The following is a 21,561-nucleotide window of genomic DNA, read 5'->3' on the forward strand; positions in this document are numbered from 1 at the left end:
TTCCTATACACTCCCAACCCTGTTTCAACCCAAACAGCTCAGTTTTTGTCTACTTATACATTGGTATTCTGCACAGATTTTTATTTCAATAAAGGATGGCTCAGATGGTAAACAATCTGCCTACAATGCAGGAGACCTGGGTTCAATCCCTGGGTCAGGAAGATCCCCTGGAGAAGGGAATGGCAACAGAGGAGCCTAGCAGGCTACAGTCCATGGGGTTGCAAAGAGTCAGACACGACTGAGAGACTAATGCTTCTTTTATTAAAAGTTTGTAAATGGCTGGAATAGATACTTCTTTTTTTTTTTTTTACTTAAAGTTTTTTAACTTTTAACTTTGTATTGGGATATAGCTGATTAACAATGTTGTGATAGTTTCAGGAGAACAATGAAGGGATTCAGCCATATGTATATATGAAGATACTGAATTTTCAGTCAACTTTTCCACATCATGATTCTGCTAAGACTGCTACTTTTCACTGAAATCCCTCTTTCCTTCAAAAGGTCTGTCAGTTGTCATCCTCCAGCTTATTTTCCACTCAGTAAATGTACCCCATATTCTTTCCACTTCCCACATGTCTTGTGTGCACATGGATTCCTCTTGAAAGTTTAAAGAGGGATTTTTAGTAAATCCTGCAGTTTGGTGAGCTTGCTTACATTCAATCTTTCATAAGTAAAAGTCTATGGACTACTTTCATGTACAACCTATTAAACTAAGCTATAAATGAATATTACTAAGTATAATATGTAAAAGCTAATAACATATTTTAACTTAAGTTATACAACAGTGTATCAGAAATATAAAAGTTCTATAATTTATAAAAACTCCAGGGCCTATGAAAATCACAAGTTGAAAGTCATTGAAGAAATCCTTAATTTTCTTGGGTCTTGGTTAGAAAGGCATTTATTTTAGCCTAGCTTTCCTTAACTCATAAATTTCTTCCCATGTAGACTTTCAGGATATTAGTTAAAATTCTTTACTCAATAATTTTTCATTCATCTGGTCAGTTGTCAAATACTGCTTGAGTACCTGTTAGTCTAACACACATGGATTCTCTCTGTTAGTCTAATAATGAATTAGCGAGAGCTAAACTTTTAAGTACTATTTAATGCTTTGGATTTATATGTATTTTTAGCCCATTCTACCCATTCTACTCCATTACTAATCTTATTATTTTAGGAAACAGTAGTTAGTTATAGGATCTCTAATTCTTAGTTCTAGAATGAATGGACAAATGGACACAAGTTGGCCACTGAATGACAGCAGAGAAGTGTACCAATACCACTGTGAGGACTCTGACCCAAAGCTTTACAACCAGAAAAAGTTATGAGTAATGGCTTCTGTTCACTCAATAGTTATTTCCCAGAACTCTCCATGTATAAGGCACATGGTAGGTATCATAGCTTACAAAGTTTCGAAAGATAGGGCCCCTGACTTCAGTGAGGGAGTGCCTAATAATTTTCTTATCCAACTCTCAAGCCTGGAAAGATGTATATGCTGGTTCCACATATACTGGACGGTTAATAGACATTTTCTGATTAGCTGAAGAAAATGCATACCTCTATTTTTAAATAGAAAATGCCTACCTCTATTACTGAAAACTTGAAAAAGATAGGCAAGAAGAAAAGTGAAAGAGGAAATCACTCATAACCTCACTACCCAAAGATCTAACTCTATTTGCCAGTCTATTTATCCTAAGCATTTTTATATAATCTTATAAGGTACTACTTTAAAAGCTGGGTTGGTAATCAAACGTCTTCACTATGGAAGTTTAGTTCAGGGATTCAAACACCTCAAAACATTGAGAGTGAATCTCTTTCTAAATGCACTTATAAACTTCCTTTCTTAAAGCTATGCTGAGATTACAGATTATTTTCAATGAGCCCAGATACAAAATGGCAACTGAATTCATTAAAAGGAATGACAACTGCTTTCTAAAAATTTCTGTATGAATTCCCATAAAGTTACTCTCAATACCAAAAAAACCCCAAAGAAAACCAATTTTTGATACTGATTCCATACATATGAGAAGACATGGCTTAAAGAAAAACACAACTGAAAAAAAAGAAAAAAGAAAAACACAACTGGGTCTTCATATCTGTGTGTGTGTGTGTTTAGTCACTCATATCTATACCTCGGTTTAAATAAATAGCCTTGAGTTTACTAATATTAAGTTAAAGACAGGGGCCCAAAGAAGAGCAGAAAGGGCTTAGGTTAGCTTGAACAACTCTGGGGCACCATCGTGTGGCTGAAAGGTCTCTGCTAGTGGCAGCTCTCTGGTAATGATGCAAACAAGGGAGAATAAAGACACAGGAAAGAGAGATGAGTGTACAGGATGGAATAGAGGCATTTGCCTGAAACTCTGTAACAATCTAGCTATGAGCCTACTTCCTGTGAGGTAAATTCCAAGACTGGATCCAATGGGCTGGCCCAGAGTCATAGACAGAATAGTAAAGAAAAAGAAAACTGACCTTAATTCTATGTTAGATCAAAAATAAAACTGGGAGAAATTTCCACTTCTGGGAAGATGGGGTGGATGTACTTTTCCCTATTTCTTCCACTATGTACAACCAAAACCCTCAGATGTTTTATATATAAAACAAATGCAAGACTTTGTAGAGATAAAAAGGCAGACTGGCTAGGGACCTTGGGATTTCCTTTTTGCCTCGTATATCCTATACTTGGAGATCAAGAAGCCAGCAACCTGGAAATGCCATGGATGCAGACAAAAAAAGACCAACAAAGGCCAGTTCTCTCTAGCCAAAGGACTAGAATAGATGAAGTCTAGCAAAACAGAAAACCTGTTAAAGTGATAACACCAACAGACTGATGTTACATGTGTGTGTGTGTGTGTGTGTGTGTGTACATATGTGATGCTTTCAGCAACCATTAAAAATGCTATACAAAGATACATATTCAAAAACACTATGATTTTTTTAAAAAAAAAGCCAACTTATAGACACATAAAAATGGAATTCTAAGAAAAATTCAAGGAACCCACAGGAAGGCAGGAAAAATAAAACAGAAATAGGAAATAACGGTGATAGAAAACAAAAAATAAAATGGCAGACATAACGCCTAACATATTAATAACAACATAAAATATAAAGGATTTTAATACATCAATGAAAAGACAGGGCACACCTATCAGATGAAAAGACAGGGCACACCTATCAGAATTTTATTCATTTTTAAGGCTGAATAATATTCCATTGTATCTATATACAACATTTTATCTATTCATGTCCATGGACATTTGGGTTGTTTCTAAAACTTTCCTTCCTGAACTTATCCTATAATGAGGAATATCGATCATAGCTATCTTGCTTGGGAAACTAGCATAGGACTTCTATAATGTCTGTAGACGTCAGATCCTAAAGGCTTTAGAGTTCTGAAGATCTACAGTCCATAAAACCCAGGAAGTGCCAGAGACTGCAGAGGGGAGGTAAAAAGTTAAAAGACTAGGGAAAGGAAGTTACACTTGCTATTTAGGTTTACTCAGAATAGCTCTTGCTCTCATGACCCTCTCCCACCTCTCAGGCAGCTTTTCTACTTCCTGAGCATCCCTACCCACTTATTTCCAACACATGTAGCTCAGCCAATTGTATTTTTACCCTAAGCTCAGGAACTACTTTTCAGGTTTACACCAAAAGTAAGTCATGTATGAGTAATGTCACTTATGAATTAAAAAAAAAAAACTTTATCTATTCCTACTGGAGACAAACCAAATTAGAACAGAAGCCAAGCCAGAAATTGTACCAAATATTAAGCTGCAATCTGTGTTTACTCTTCTGGTTTTTGGAGAATTATCCTTTAGACATCATAAAGAGCAATGTGGGAGGGAGCACGGTGAGAATGGATCTCAGCTTAACCTTGAGGTGCCAAGTACCTGGAGTTCTGGAAGCAATTTGGAATTTGAGATATTCTCCAGAATCAGCTGTACTATGTATTTTGCTCTGCTGTGTGGTTCAGACTCCAGACCCCTTGGGCAGGTCCAGAACTGTCCTTACCATCCCTGGATTCTCCAGGTTGAGAACTTCCCAGAGTGGATCTCAGCTTCTCTTGTCAGAACTGCCCTGAGCTCAAGGAAACTCTTCCACAGCTCTCTCATTTAAACCTAATCCCTGTTCAGAGTCTCAAGGGGAGAACTGCCTCTTCTACGGTATCGACCATTCTGTACACATGGATATTTGTCACATACTCCTTGATCCTTCCTATGAAGGCCTAGTTTGGTCTTGGATGAACCTTGAAGATAAGTCAACACAAAAGGACAAATATTATATGATTTCATTTGTATGAGTTACCTAGAGGAGTCAAATTCAGAGACAGAAAACAGAAGGGTGTTTGCCAGGGGCCAGAAGAGAAGTGAATAAGGAGATACTGTTTAACGGTACAAAGTTTCAGTTCAGGTGATGTTCTGGTGATGGGGATGGTTGCCCAACAATGTAAACTGCTTAATGCCACTGAATGGTACACTTGAAAATGGTAAAATGATATATTGTATGTTATGTACATTTTACTACAATAAAAGTTTTATTACCAAAAATTTTAAATATAAACAAAAGTAGGCAGAATAGCATAATGTGCCCATCACCCAGCTTCAATAATTATCAGCTCATGGCCAATCCAATTTCATCTATATTTCTACCAACTTCTGCTTTGGATTATTCTGAAATAAATCCTAGGCATCACATCATCTGTGAATATGTCAATATATTTCTAAGTATAAGGACTCTTAAAAAAATAAGCATAACACCATTATCACATCTAAAAATATTAACAATTCCTTAATATCAAATATACAATCAGCATTTATATTTGTCTAGGTTATGTTGCTTTTTAGTTTTAAAAAAATCAAGATTTAAAAGAACTCAATACACTGTGATAGCCTGACTACCATTAAAGAAATGTGGCTGCTATTCTGATGGAAGTTCCCACATTTAGACTTTGCCAACAGCATCCTTGTGGTATCATGTAACATATTCTCTAGTCTTCCTTGTTTCCTATAAATTGGCAGCTGGATCTAGAGACTTCATCAGATTCAAGTATGTATGAGTGTGCATGTGTATATTTTAAATTGTGGCCCTGATAAAGTGAAAAGGGTAGTTTATTCATTAAAAATGAATGACAACCTTCTCTGTCAGTCATTAGGCAGAGGGTACTGGGGATGTGAATACCAATATGAAGACACATTATTCCCAGCTCCGGGAGTTTGCCGTCAAATGACTGTAATGTGATGTAAAAAGTGCTAAGACAGAGGTTAAAGGACGGGCACCTAAATGAGACTGGAGGTGGGGATGGTGGTCAGGGAAGTCACCACTAAGGAAGCGATGACTGAGCTGAGTTTTCAGATGAATTATTCAGGCAAAGAACGGGAGTTTCCAAGGACAAGAAGCAGCATGTAGTTTTTTTTTTTTTTAAAGCAGCAGCATATTGGTTGAAGGTGAGGGCTCTTTATTAATGCACTAAATTCAGGGAACTGCAAGCTGTCAAATGGGGGAGGATGACACAGGGAGTCCCAAAAGAAGGCTGGAAATGACTACAGGAGTCAGATCATGAAGGTCCTTGTAAGTGATAAGGAATCTTTTACCAGCTGAAAGCAGTGGAGAACAACAAAGCATTTAAATAGGTGCATGACAAGACTACCAGTTTAAAGAGATCAACCCTGTGGATTGCAAGGAGGCTGGAATAGGGACATCAAGTAAGGGAGCTTCTGCAGTATTTCAGGTAACAGATGATGAGAACTGAGATGCTGGTGGTAAGGATGGAGAGAAGAGAGCCTTCTGGAGTAAAGCAGAACTGAGCAGACTTAGTCACTGACTGAATGTGGGAAACAAGGAGAGAAATAAACCAGAGAAGAACTGGACAACTGGATAGATGATGGTAGCAAGCCAGGGTCTGTGAGAGGAGGAGCTCATGATATGTACCAGGGGGTAAACAAGCCAGTGGGCAGCCAGTCAGGAGACCCTATCCAGGAGAGGGCTTTGGGATGAAATAAAGATTTGAAGTCATCAGGAAACACACATTGGCAGGAGCCATCAGCAAGTGGAAGAGGTCTCCAGTTCAGTTCAGTCACTCAGTCGCGTCTGATTCTTTGCGACCCCATGAACCTCAGCACGCCAGGCCTCCCTGTCCATCACCAACTCCCAGAGCCTACCCAAACTCATGTCCATTGAGTCAGTGATGCCATCCAACCATCTCAATCTCTGTTGTCCCCTTCTCCTCCTGCCCTCAATCTTTCCCAGCATCAGGGTCTTTTCAAATGAGTCAGCTCTTCGCATCAGGTGGCCAAAGTATTGGAGTTTCAGCTTCAACATGAGTCCTTCCAATGAACACCCAGGACTGACCTCCTTTAGGATGGACTGGTTGGATCTCCTTGCAGTCCAAGGGACTCTCAAGAGTCTTCTCCAACACCACAGTTCAAAAGCATCAATTCTTGAGCAGTCAGCTTTCTTTATAGTCCAACTCTCACATCCATATATGACTACTGAAAAAACCATAGCCTTGACTAGATGGACCTTTGTCAACAAAGTAACGTCTCTGCTTTTTAATATGCTGTCTATGTTGGTCATAACTTTCCTTCCAAGGAGTAAGCGTCTTTTAATTTCATGGCTGCAATCACCATCTGCAGTGATTTTGGAGCCCCCCAAAATAAAGTCTGCCACTGTTTCCCCATCTATTTGCCATGAAGTGATGGGACCAGATACCATGATCTTAGTTTTCTGAATGTTGAGCTTTAAGCCAACTTTTTCACTCTCCTCTTTCACTTTCATCAAGCGGTTCTTTAATTCTTCTTCATTTTCTGCCATAAGGGTGGTGTCACCTGCATATCTGAGATTATTGATATTTCTCCCGGCAATCCTGATTCCAGCTTGTGCTTCTTCCAGCCCAGCGTTTCTCATGATGTACTCTGCATATAAGTTAAATAAGCAGGGTGACAATATACAGCCTTGACGTACTCCTTTAACAAACCCAAAAGGAGCAGAGGATGAAAACTGAGGAATCCTATTCTTTAAAAGATACAGAGCTATAAGAAAAGCCATTAATGGAAGCTGAGGAATGGCCTGAGTGATAGAAAGAAAACCAGGAGAGAGTGATGTCTCAGAAAGACTATAAGGAGCACTTCAAGAAGGAAGGAAAGACTAAGTAACAGCACTACAGAAACACCAAAATGTGGCCTGCACCCCGGAGGAGACATCCTGATGATGCCATGGTGGCAGGAGGGAGATGTCACTTGCCTTCCTTAACTCTCTTCAGCTAGTTGCAGCCCAGCACTTGTGGACACTGTACCCAGCGTCATTCCCTGACAGGTTCTAATGCTGTTATTAGATGTGTGAAATGAATGTCAGTTGCTCTTCAAGAACCAAGGGAAGTTTGAAGATAGTTTTCTTTAACAGATCTGATGTAGAAGGGGAGGCTTGATAAAGTAGAAAAAATTATTCTCCCTGGAATTGTCAGATGCTGTTATAGGTGCAAACTGCAACCAGGTAAGGGTGTTTGAGAAGCAAGGCCTCATGTATTTGATAAGTCTAAGCTTTTGGAGGCTTCACTTTTCTCAGATAAAACCATGCAAGTGTTCACACCAAGGAGGCTGTGAAGTGATTTCATCTTTGACGTGCCCTTCTTTACACACACACACACACACCCCCCTGCAGTTCCGCACCTGAGCTGAGAAAGGAGATCAAATTAATTTTAAACAGAATGCTGACATTAAAGAAACTATTTTTATTTATAGGTGGAAAAACTTAAAATTCCATTAAAGAAAAGAAGAGAAATTCTTAAAACAACCACAAACAGCCTGCATACTGTTCCAACATGAAAAGATATCGATTTCTCATAAGAGTTACACACTGGTTGTCTGGAACACTAAAGCCAGGAAACACGTCCACTTTTTATGCCATTGTTTTACTAAAGACAACCTCATGGTAATGTGGTACTTGATCTAGGATGGAAGGTGGGGGGCTTCCTATTTGAGTCTGGGTGGATTTCAGGATATGATGAGATTAAGTCAGAGACAGACAAGAGAAAGCAAGAAGGGAAACGAAAGACCCTGGATCCTTTAAAACCACTTCAGGTCACAATGACTGATGAACTCTATGGAAGGCGGTGTTCTCAGATTCAAAAGACCACAAACACAGTGTTTATAACTGATGCACTGTGCTTTCCACCAAGTTTACAGCAGAAGAAACACAGGAAGTTATAACTTACACTACAACCCTGGAGTTTTCTACTTGTTTCTATGTTCCTACAGTCTGCAGGTAAGCTAATATTCAGTTTCAATCCCTTCTTTGTCTTTGCTTCTACCATTTTTCTCCTGAACTACGTTTTCAGAAGAGAATCCCTGTTTTAGAAATAGTCCTTGAGTGACTGCTATAGTCAGCATTTTTCCGTGCAGCTCTGGAAATGCCAACTAGGAAGAGAGTGCAGGCAACCCACCGCCGTTGTGGCTCAAGGCTTCTCATCATGTTTTCATCTGCCAGCTACCCACTGGTACTGTTTCAGCCTCAGTTCTACGTTTGAGAATTATTGCTGCTTGCTAGACAGAATAGAAGGGAGTAATATCACTTTCTATTTAAAGAATGTTAATGATACTTCCTTTTAAATAAAAAAAATAATTTTATGTATTTCGTTATTTGGCTGTGCTAGGCCTTTATTGTTGCAGGGCTTTTCTCTAGCTGCAGCAAGTGGGGGCTACCCTCCAGTTGTGGTATGCGGGCTTCTCATTGTGGTGCCTTCTCGTGTTGTGAAGCATAGGCTCTAGGTACATGGGTTTCAGCAGGTGCAGCTCTGAGGTGCTAGAGCACAGGCTCTGTAGTTGTGGTGCATGGGCTTAGTTGCTCCAAGGCATGTGGGATCTTCCGGGATCAGGGATCGAACCTGTGTCTCCTGCACTGGCAGGAAGATTGTTTACCACTGAGCCACCAGAGGAGCCTAGTGATACTTCTTTGCTGGACTTGTTTAAGTGTTGTATACCATGTAAGATCCAGATTAACATCTGTTGAGGATGAGAGTATTGGAAGAAGGTAAGAAAAGGAAGTGTTTTAGAGAAGCAACAGAAGCTGGGGCAAGGAGGGAGACGGAAGCTTTCACTGGGTGGTATTCAAGGAGTGGAACCTCGTAAGCCTGATGGCGTAATTTCAGAGAGTAGAGACTGACACTGAGATGGAGTCCTGCTCTCACCTCTGGGACCATGTGCTTTAAGTACAGCTTTAAAACTCTGATTATTGACCAAATATATAAAGCTCTTTGAATCTGTTGGGAGAAATTACATACACAAAATACTACTACTTTATTATGTCATAAATGATCCCATTGGTTTACATGAGACTCACCATGTCTTGTATCCTGCTTTCGTCAGTCATTGGTATTTTAGGGAGATTTCAATGATCTCATGTTGTCTTTAGTCAATGAAACAATTCTACCAAGGAAGAGAAATGCCCTTCCTGCCTTGGGAACATCCTGCCAAGTGTGGGATGTGTTTCCTGCCTGCCATGTCTTCTCTGATGCCATTAGCACCCACACAGTTATCCAGCCTTTTAGAAAATGATTAAATTATTGGTCTGGATGGATTTCCCCACTCAGCCGAGAGTCAGAGCTGTCTAGAAGACAGAAGATTTGGCTCCTGACTCATAGTGTGACTTGTCTGCAAACATTTACACACATTCTTTGGTCTTTCTAGTTTTTCTGTAAAATATCTCTTTCCTTTGCCATTGTAAGGCAGAAAAGCATAGTATTTTGAAGACTGAAAACTAGTTTCAAGACAATTAAATTAACTTATTCTGATACATATTAATTTCCACTTTTTTTTTTTACTGCTCTGCATGGCTTGTGGGATCTTAGTTCCTTAATCAGGGATTGAACCCAGGCCCCTGGCATTGGAAGCTCAGAGTCCTAACCACTGAACCACCACAGAATTAATTTCCACTTTTAAAAGTTTATTAAAAACTTCTCCCAGGGTTCTAGATCCAGTCGATGTACAGGGAATAATTTGCTCATTCTGGGAAAGTATATAACCACTTTCAGGCTCATAAGCCACCATTTAATGACTAAAAGAGAAAGAATATGGTGAGCAGGGCTCTGGAGGATTGAAAACTTATGTTTTCTCTTCATGGCTGCACAGCTTCACACAGCTTTTGTCTTGGCAGAGAGTAACACACAACTGTACACTATGGCTGTGCTTAGTCGCTCAGTCATGTCCGACTTTTTGTGACCCTGTGGACTGTACACTGCCTGGCTCCTCTGTCCATGGGGATTCTCCAGGCAAGGATACTGGAGTGCGTTGTCATGCCCTCCTCCAGGGGATCTTCCTAACGCAGGGACTGAACCCAGGTCTCCCGCACTGCAGGTGAATTCTTTACCATCTGAGCCACCAGGGCTACTGGTTTTGTTTTCTGGAAAAACCGTGTCAATTCAAAATATATAAAAGACCTACGTATATAAAAAGACAACTTGGACATGCCCAGTTAATGCTCCAAGCCATCTATCTATCTGTCCAGTAGAAGGGCTTACATAGTGTGACTCTAACAGACATAAAAAAAGACTTTTCCAATTTATATCTACTATTTAATAGCATAGTAATTAAGTAATAAAATAGTAATAACAACAGTAATGAAGAGCACAAGCTTCAGCAGCAGGCTGCCAGGCTTCAAATTCTAGTTCTCCTAGGACAGAGCTGTGTGACCTCTGATACATTTCCTCTTTGAGCCTCTACTTCATTGTTGGTAAAATGGTGATGTGATTCCATGGTGGCTCAGAAGGTAAAGAATCTGCCTGCAATGCGAAAGACCTGGGTTCAATCGCTGGGTCAGGAAGATCCCCTGGAGAAGGGAATGGCTACCCACTCCAGTATTCTTGCCTCAAGAATTCCATTGACAGAGGAGCCTGGTGGGCTGCAGTCCTTGGTGTCGCACAGAATTGGACACAACTGAAGCGACTTAGCACATGCACACAAAACGGACATACAAATTGGGTTATTGTGAGGATTAATTCAGATGCATGTAGATACAAAGCACATGGAAAAGTATTCAATAAATATTAGCTATTACTAGACGGTACAGCCTGGATTAGTAAATTTAGACCTCAGAAGCCTGGCTGTTCCAATGCCCCCTGCTCCCCATCAAAATAAATAAATAATGAGGTACCATTTCACACCAGTCAGAATGGCTGTGATCCAAAAGTCTACAAATAATAAATGCTGGAGAGGGTGTGGAGAAAAGGGAACCCTCTTACACTGTTGGTGGGAATGCAAACTAGTACAGCCACTATGGAGAACAGTGTGGAGATTCCTTAAAAAACTGGAAATAGAACTGCCTTATGATCCAGCAACCCCACTGCTGGGCATACACACTGAGGAAACCAGAAGGGAAAGAGACACGTGTACCCCAATGTTCATCGCAGCACTATTTATAATAGCCAAGACATGGAAGCAACCTAGATGTCCATCAGCAGATGAATGGATAAGAAAGCTGTGGTACATATACACAATGGAGTATTACTCAGCCATTAAAAAGAATACATTTGAATCAGTTCTAATGAGGTGGATGAAACTGGAGCCTATTATACAGAGTGAAGTAAGCCAGAAGGAAAAACATAAATACAGTATACTAACGCACATATATGGAATTTAGAAAGATGGTAACAATAACCCTGTGTACGAGACAGCAAAAGAGACACTGATGTATAGAACAGTCTTATGGACTCTGTGGGAGAGGGAGAGGGTGGGAAGATTTGGGAGAATGGCAATGAAACATGTAAAATATCATGTAGGAAACGAGTTGCCAGTCCAGGTTCAATGCATGATGCTGGATGCTTGGGGCTGGTGCACTGGGACGGCCCAGAGGGATGGTATGGGGAGGGAGGAGGGAGGAGGGTTCGGGATGGGGAACACATGTATACCTGTGGCGGATTCATTTTGATATTTGGCAAAACTAATACAATTATGTAAAGTTTAAAAATAAAATAAAATTGGAAGAATAAAAAAATAAAAAAATAAAATAAATAAATAAATAAATAAAAGGAAAATGGAAGGAAAGAGAATAAAATTTAAGAAGAGAAAGAAAAGAAAGATTCTTTCGGTATTATCACAGACTTGGATGATTTTTGTGTTACTCTCTCAACATGTTAACAGTAGAACATAAACTTTCAGGATCAGATGGCAAAAAGAACACGTGCATCTAATCTTAATCCCACTTGAAACTCCTATTAAAATTATCATACAGAGTCTTTCTAAAATGACAAACCCACAGAAACCTGAAGAATAAGAGGGGGGGGCAATAGCAATAAAATCTGGAAGCTGGCGACACAGGTGGCAACTACCTTGCAGATCCAACAGTCAAATCTGAAGAGGGGTCAGTTAAGATCCAGTCCAGCCTCTCAAGACCCCAGGATTGGAAACAAAGGGGTGAGGCCAAATGGGGGTGTGAGGTTCACTAAGGAGAAGGAGGTAAACACTGCTGAAGAAGCATTAGATTCCTAGACTGGTGTGCCTTCTGCCTCCATCCAGCTTCCTTGATGGCTCAGCGGTAAAGAATACGCTTGCAATGCAGGGGATGCGGGTTCAATTTCAGGAAAATCCCCTGGAGAAGGAAATGGCAAGTGACTCCAGTGTTCTTGTCTGGGAAATCCCATAGACAGAGGAGCCTGGTGGGCTATAGCCATGGGGTCAGAAAGAGTAGGACACGACTGAGTGACTGAGCATGCAGGCATGCCCCTATCCATGTTGCCTCTGATAGGTGGGAAGGGAAGTCTGAAGATTCATTACTTGGATGCGGTAAATGAGAGGAAATCTAGACTAAAGCACCAAGCACATGTGACAGTGTGGTCACCACACTGAAAGTAGAGATTGCATGAATGCACGCATATTGAATACAGAATGCAGAGAGACTCAGATTATTTCCCCCTGTACTTGGCTCTCAGAACACTGGCAGCAAGGCCTTTACCTTGCAGTCAAGAGACTGAAAACTCTCCTATGGGGAATCTGACCAGTGAAAGAGGAAAAAAACCCTAAAGAGTCTGATTACTGGGAATTCCCCAACAAATGATCCACCAGTTCACCTGGCTGGTAAAGTCAACCGCAAGAAGCCCCATCTACATACATACTCAAGATCTTCCAACGAGCTCTTGAGATCATGTTTAATCGTAAGCAGACAGTAGAGTTATCAGAAAGCTGTGAAGAGAACTCCGAAAGGGAAGAGTCTAAAACAAAGAAAACCAACCAAACAAAAAAAACTGAAATAGCAAGGACTGTAAAGGGAGAAGGCAAACCCCCTGCAAAAACCTCTTGTAAAAATCCTATGAGGGGCTTCTCTGGTAACTCAGTGGTAAAGAATCTGCCTTCCAATGCAAGAGACATGGGCTCAATCCCTGATCTTGGAAGATCCCACATGCATGGAGCAACTAAGCCTTGTGACACAACGACTGAGCCTGCGCTCTAGGGCCTGGGAGCCACAAGTGCTGAGCCCACGTGCTGCCACTACTAAAGGCTCACGTTCCTAGAATCCGTGCTCTGCCACAAGAGAAGTCACTGCGAGGAGAAGCCCGTGCACCACAGCTAGAGTAGCCAACACAGCAAGGAAGACCCAGCACAGCCAAAAATAAATAAATTTAAAACAATCCTATGAGGTAACAGTGCATTCATGAAATAGACTCTTTTTAAAGGAAGAGAATAAAGAAAAGCCCTTGGGAATTAAAATATACCTGCCATCCTTAATGATAATAATAAAAGTAATACACAGAGTCTGCCATGAAAGGAGCAAAGAGACAAAGAATAAGAAACTCAGGAGGAAGGGGGGTTCGGGATGGGGAACATGTGTATACCTGTGGCGGATTCATGTTGATGAATGGCAAAACCAATACAATATTGTAAAGTAATTAACCTCCAATTAAAATAAATAAATTTATATTATAAAAAAAAATTCAGAACTAGTCTGGGAGGTCTGACATCTGAGTAACAGAGAGGAAGGAGTCATCAAAGAAACAGCCAAAGAACACTTCCCCAAACAAAAAGATGTCAGTTTCTAGAATAAAACAGTCCACTGCATATCCAACTTCATGGATGGCAAACAGACAATACCAGGTTGTTCTACTGTAAAATTTCAGAATACCAGAGAAAAAAATTTTCTAAAGCTTCGAGAGAAGGAAAAAAAAGAAAAGCAGATCATACAAAAAAGATAAGGAATCAGAACAAACTTCAAGGGTAATTCTGGAAACACGATAACACTGTCTTCACAATTCTGAAAGAATGTATCTTCAGGGAGCTGTCATCTAATTGACAACAGAGCCCTTTCCTCACACAGCTGGGGTTAAGTTTGCTATTCAGGTTTCCAAATCTAAACAACGAAAAGCAAGAAAATTGTTTATACTATAGTCAAGGTGGTGTTACCTGGCTGGGTTTGGGGGTGGGTAGGGGAAAGGAGAGGTTTAGATAAGGAAAAGATTAGTCAGGCCACATGGGCTTCTCAGGTGGCCAAGCGGTAAAGAATCCACCTGCCAATGCAGGAGATGGAAGAGATGTGGGTTCAATCCCTGGGTCAGGAAGATCCCCTGGAGTAGAAAATGGCAACCCACTCCAGTATTCTTGCCTGGAGAATCCCATGGACAGACAAGCCTGGTGGCCCTTGGGGTCAGACATGACTGAACACACAGGGCACATAAGGAGCTTCTTAACTTGGTGGGTACAGGGGTGCTAAGTTTTATTGTCAGTCTTTACATTATACATTTCCATTTAAAGTCTTCTTTATACGTGATATGTTTTACACACACACACACACACACACGCTTTGTACTATGAACTGTATGAAGTTACCAATATTCTACCATTTTTGAAGTACAAAAAATAAGCCCAGAGGTTTAAACCAAATAGTTCAGGCTCAGCAATGTAACTTGTGCTCTTGAGGCAATTAAGAGTCTAAGTTTCCCCACAGGCAAAGTGAAAAAAAAAAAAAAAAACCCAGAGGATTTCTTAAAGCGTCATGAGCTCTCATAACTATAACTCTCCTATTGTGTATGTGCGATACAATAATTCCTGTCCTCTAAAATGTTAAAATGTAAGACTTGAATGGGGAAATTCCTTTGTGTTTCCCAGAGAAAAGATCTGGCAAGTACTATATTCGCATAACTATAGTTTAGTATAATAACAACAATGAGGACTTAGGAACAGCTTTTAGAAATCCCCAAGCCCTCACATTTCCCTCACTTCTGCTTTTCTTAGCAGAAATGGGGACACAGAAACTGGAAATGACAGGAAGCAATAAAGGGGATGTGATGTGAGGGACAGATGTGAGAGGAGGAATTAGATAGAAAAGGAGACAAGGGCACTTGCTATTCTCTAATCAAAGTAGAGACAAGGGTGGACCTAGTGGGTTTGGGGAGAAGAGCTGTTTTGAGGCTCTTTATTTCAGGCATATTGATTAAAAATTAACATAAACCAAAAAGTAGAATCTTTGTCTCCCTTAAGCTCTGATTTATCTGGCAATTATGATGCATCAGAAGCACCTTATAAATCTTTGTATATACATTATCACTTCATCCTCATAGGTGCCCTATGAATTTGAATCATTGTTACCACCCTGCTTCAGACACCCTTTTAATATGAGGTAACTGAGGCTCAGTAAGGTTAAGGAAGTAGCGCAAGGTCACAGGCCAGTAAACAGCAGAGGTAGCCTTCTACCCTGAAACCCACCTTAGTAATCCATAACCTTATGGTGATTCAGATGGTAAAGAATCTGCCTGCAATGCAGGAGACCTACGTTTGATTCCAGGGTTGGGAAGATCCCCTGAGAAAGGAATGGCAACCCATTCCAACATTCTTGCCTGGGAAATCCCATGGACAGAGAAGCCTGGTGGGCTACAGTCCAGCAAGTCACAGAGCCAGACACAACTGAGTGACAAATGCTTTCACTTTTCACAATCTTATGCAATAAACTCTCTATCCTAACTCCTTTCTTTTCAAAATGTTCCCTTCTTAATCTTGCTCCTTATTCTTCAGCTATCTGTAACTATGATTTTTCCAGCAGCATCTACTGCCCCATCCTTCCTAAGTGAGTTGTGGGAAATGCCTAGGTACTTTTGTTTGAAAGCCTAACACTGTATTTCTCACACTGGGCTATATATGAACAGCACTTGGCAATATCCTCCTGAAATGACAATTTACTGCAGGTTTTATTTTGCGGGAGAATCTTGGTTATAACAAACACAGAGATGCTGTGTTATCTTTAAATGCAAGATGTGCACTAACTTTTAGGATAAAACAAGTAAGGCTGCAAGATACTTTGTATTACTTCCACATGACTTGAGTCATGGGAGGTCAAATCTTCCTTACGTTCATTCAGTACGAAATACCTTCACACAGACATGTGTCAAAAAATAAACCAAAATAAATAAACCCTCCCAAGTATGTGAGGTTGTACATTCCACTTTCAAGGTAACAGTTTCTTCCATTAATAGTGCAGCCATAATCTTCAATATTTTTGAAGATAATAAGATTTTTTGAAATGTTCCTAATTTAAAAACTGACATAAAAAATATGGTCTCCAAGGCATTTTACCCGCATTTTACCCTATTTTGTGAATACAGACCTAAAGTGGGATTTTTAAATTTAATCAAAATTATGTCCATACTGTAGGTGAAGATATTAATTTCTAAGAATAATCTAATAGAAAATTCCCAAAACCTTCTGATATGCTAAAGATTCAAAAAGTGAAAGGATCCAGTCTGATTAGTCTGATTCTATAAACTAATTCCAGAATATTTACTTGAACTTAATTTTGGTTTCCCCTCTAGCAGCATAGGAAAAATTATACCCTTTAAAGGGTAGGTGACACCACAGCTGTCCCTTAGATTATCTGCCATCTCAAAACACAATCGGTTGCCTTGGAAATGGCTGTGATTACACACACACACACACACGTGTATGCAGACATGCAATAAAGGTATCCATGTACGAATTGGAATAAACAAGCAAACACAAAAACCAAAAAACCCAAAATCTGTTTTTAAAGGAATGATCTTCCATAATAGAAACAGGTAAACTGAAAAAAAACACCCACCTGAGTAAATTTTAAAACAAAGGAAAAAATGGTTGAAAAGTTGGCCACTATCTAGGAAGTAGGAGCCACGATATTTTTAAAGGATGCTAAAATTAGAATGTGTATATACAGAATGCAAGGAAAGACTTTTGAGGAGTCACTTCAGGGGTAGCGAAATGATTTATGAACCATCAATTCTATGCCAGTTCATACAACATTCCTGGTTAAACATTCTGTTTCAAAAACTTTTTTTTTTTTTTTAAACAGAGGCCAGAGCAGAAGATCCTTGGTTTTCCTTAGTTAGACAAGGCATGACAATTCATGTGAGTAGGAAACTTGCTTCAAAGTGACATGCCACAGAGTTAATGTGATGCTGATATGCCTTCATTTACATACTGCTAATAGGCAATATGAAATGCAGAAGAAATAATGTGTCATGCATGCATCAAAGGGAATGTGTATCCTGTTTATAAGACATAGACCAGGCATCCGGAGAAGGTACTGGAGACCCACTCTGGTACTCTTGCCTGGAAAATCCCATGGACGGAGGAGCCTGATAGGCTGCATTCCATGGGGTTGCTGAGAGTCGGACACAACTAAGCGACTTCACTTTCACTTTTCATTTTCATGCATTGGAGAAGGAAATGGCAACCCACTCCAGTGTTCTTGCCTGGAGAATCCCAGGGACGGGGGAGCCTGGTGGGCTGCTGTCTATGGGGTTGCACAGAGTTGGCCACGACTGACGCGACTTAGCAGCAGCAGCAGACCAGGCATCTAATTTTTGAGTATACTGCACTTGGGAGTTATCACAAGAAAATAATCTTAAGAACTATCTCATTAGCTCAGGCTGCTGTAGCAAAATACCATGGACTAGGCAGCTTAAACAACCTGGACGAGGTTCAGGTGAGGGCTCCCTTCCTGGCTTGCAGATGGCTGCCCTTTGCTGTGTCCTCACATGGCAGAGAGAGAGAGCTCTGTGTCTCTTTCTCTTCTTATAAGGACACTAATCTCACCAGAGGGCATCCCTGGTGGCTCAGATGGTAAAGAATCCACCTGCAATGAGGGAGACCTGGGTTTGATCCCTGGGCTGGGAAGACCTCCCGGAGGACATGGCAACCTCACTCCAGTATTCTTGCCTGGAGAATCCCTATGGACAAAGGAGCCTGGCAGGCTACAGTCCATGGGGTTGCAATAAGTTGGATACTACTGAGAGACTAAGCACATACAATCTCTCCAGAAGAGCCCCATCCTCATGTCCTTATCTAAACCCAACCACTGGGGGTTAGGGTTTCAACACACAGATTTGGTGGAGGTGCACAACTCAGTCCATAGCATAAATCATAAACACTTCCCTGTCCTCACCTATTCATTAGCTGATCTAACAAAATTATAAGATGCTGCCAAGCTGGCATTCAAATGCTGAGAAGAAGAGGCTTCAATTTGATCTTATGCTTTAAAAAATACTTTTGTTTTCAGCAAAGCAGAACATCTCTGACAGAAGGATGTGGATTCAGTGTAGTACTAGAGAGCTGTTGCTGCTGCCAAGTTGCTTCAGTCGTGTCCGACTCTGTGCGACCCCATGGACTGCAGCCTACCAGGCTTCTCCATCCATGGGATTCTCCAGGCAAGAACACTGGAGTGGGTTTCCAGAGAGCTGTTACCACCCTGAAAATACTTCTTGCTTCTAAGCCGGTTTCCTCATACATAAAATGACAAAAATACATAGAGATATGTGAGGGTAAAAATGAGATAATATCTATGAAAGGGCTTATAGAAGACTACACCATTATTGTTAGGCCATGAAAGCACAAATGTGGTACATTTATATATAGCTTTGATATGCCCTAAAAGATTAAGATTTTAGGACACTTAAGTTTTCATGAAAACAAAGTTGGCAAATATTTTCAGAGATCCTTTCCTTTAATTCCTTGACTTAAGCACATTCATCTTTTTTAGATTCACTTTCATTACTTTGGTTCATATGGCACCTTATGGTGCCATAAGGTCTCCAGATTGGTCTCCCAACCAGGTTCTTTCTCCCAACACTTTCTTCCTACAACACTGCTTTATTTGCATCATTTTCCTATTCACTCCAGCTTCTGGGATTTGTAGGCTGTCTAACCTGCAAGTGGGAACAAATCCAGAGAACTACCTGGCTAGATATGTGGGTTTGGAGATTATAGCTGCATACTACAAGTCATTATAATGTGACAGAGTGGGAAGACCATGGACTTTAAATCAGATTGGCTTTGAATTCTGGATCTAGTACTGTAGTTTTGGCCACTGGGAAGTGAGTTAATTGCACCTCAGTTTTCTTATTTGTAAAACAGAAATGTAATCATTTACTTCATAAGGTTGCTTAAGCACAGTCCACCTCATGCGAAGAGTTGACTCATTGGAAAAGACTCTGATGCTGGGAGGGATTGGGGCAGGAGGAGAAGGGGATGACAGAGGATGAGATGGCTGGATGGCATCACTGACTCGATGGACATGAGTCTGAGTGAACTCCGTGAGTTGGTGATGGACAGGGAGGCCTGGCGTGCTGCGATTCATGGGGTCGCAAAGAGTCAGACACGACTGAGTGACTGATCTGATCTGATCTGATAATATGTTTTAGTTTCTGACCCTTCACATAAAACAGAAACATAAGATGTGTTTTGTGGGAATGTAAATTGATAACAGCCACTATGAAAGACGATATGGAGATTTCTTTAAAAACTAGTAATAAAACCACCATATGACCCAGCAATCCCACTCCTAGGCATATACCCTGAATAAACCAAAACTGAAAAAGACACATGTACCCCAGTGTTCATTACAGCACTATTTACAACAGCTAGAACATGGAAGCAACCTAGATGTCCATCAACAGATGAATGGATAAGGAAGCTGTGGTACATATAGACAATTGAATATTGCTCAGCCATAAAACGGAGAAGGCAATGGCACCCCACTCCAGTATTCTTGCCTGTAAAATCCCATGGATGGAGGAGCGTGGTAGGCTGTAGTCCATGGGGTCGCTAAGAGTCGGACACGACTGAGCAACTTCGCTTTCACTTTTCACTTTCATGCACTGGAGACGGAAATGGCAACCCACTCCAGTGTTCTTGCCTGGGGAATCCCAGGGACGGGGGAGCCTGGTGGCTGCCGTCTATGGGGTCAACACAGAGTCGGACATGACTGAAGTGACTTAGCATAGCATAGCATAGCATAGCAGCCAGAAAAAGGAATGCATTTCAGTCAGTTCTAATGAGGTGCATGAACCTGGAGCCTATTACACAGAGTGAAAGATAAACATTGTATACTAACACATATATATGGAATCTAGAAAGATAGTACTGATGAAATTATTTGCAGGGCAGCAATGGAGAGACAGACATAGAGAACAGACTTATGGACATGAGGAATTGGGGAGGAGAGGGTGAGATGTATGGAGAAAGTAACATGGAAACTTACATTACCATATGTAAAATAGATAGCCAATGAGAATTTGCTGTATGACTCAGGAAACTCAAACAGGGGCTCTATATCAACCTAGAGGGGTGAGATGGGGAGGGAGATGGAAGGGCGGGGACATATGTATACCTATGGCTGATTCATGTTGGTGTCTGACAGAAAACAACAAAATTCTGTAAAGCTATTATCATTCAATTAAAAAACAAATTTAGGGGGAGGCGCCAAGATGGCGGAGGAGTAGGACGGGGAAAACACTTTCTCCCCCACAAATTCATCAAAAGAGCATTTAAACGTCGAGTAAATTCCACAAAACAACTTCTGAATGCCGGCAGAGGACATCAGGCACCCAGAAAAGCAACCCAACTCTTCGAAAGGAGGTAGGAAAAAATATTAAAGACAATAAAAGAGACAAAAGAGGGAGGGACGGAGTTCCGTCCCGGGAAGGGAGTCTTGGAAAGAGAGAAGTTTCCAAACACCAGGAAACCTTCTCACTGCCGAATCCGTTCCGAGCTTTGGAAGCACAGAGGGCAACATAACAGGGAGAAAAAATAAATAAACAATTAAAACTCGCAGATTGCGAGCCCTACGGTAACTCCACCAGCGGAGAAGCAGCGCAGACGCCTGCATCCGCCATTAACAAGCGGGGGCTGGGCAGGGAGGCGCGGCGCGGGCTGCATCGTTGAGAGTAAGAATCCGGCCTGAATACCCTGAGCACTATCTGAGCGAAATAATTTGGGCTAGCAAACCAGACTGTGGGATATCTACCATGCGAAAAGCCAGCCCTAACCTAAGACACCGCCAGCCCGCGAACGGAACAAAGGACTAAACAGAGATAGCCGGCTGCAGACCATCCCACTCCGGTGACAGGCAGCCAGAGCCGGAAGGGGGCAATCGCAGCCCCAGAGAGACATTATCTATAAAACTGGCTTCTTTGCTAACTAAAACTTATTGGGGGTCTGGACGGTGAACATCTGCCTGAGAAGGTGCGCCAGTTTTACACCCAGATAACTGAGTGGCAGGGAGGCGATAAGTCGCAGCATTGGCGCTCGCCAAACACCTCATCACCTGAGCTGCTCGGACCTG

General features: G+C 41.1%; 1 protein-coding gene across 3 annotated transcripts in view; it reads right to left on the reverse strand.

Annotated features, from left to right (window-relative positions):
• The window catches only part of PRORP (protein only RNase P catalytic subunit), a 136,895-nt gene that overhangs the window by 6,753 nt on the left and 108,581 nt on the right, over positions 1–21,561 (reverse strand). The window lies entirely within an intron of this gene.

The sequence above is a fragment of the Bos grunniens genome, chromosome 21, assembly GCF_055505025.1.
Source record: "Bos grunniens cultivar Pamir isolate PY7600 chromosome 21, Bosgru_T2T1.0, whole genome shotgun sequence".
NCBI lineage: Eukaryota > Metazoa > Chordata > Mammalia > Artiodactyla > Bovidae > Bos > Bos grunniens.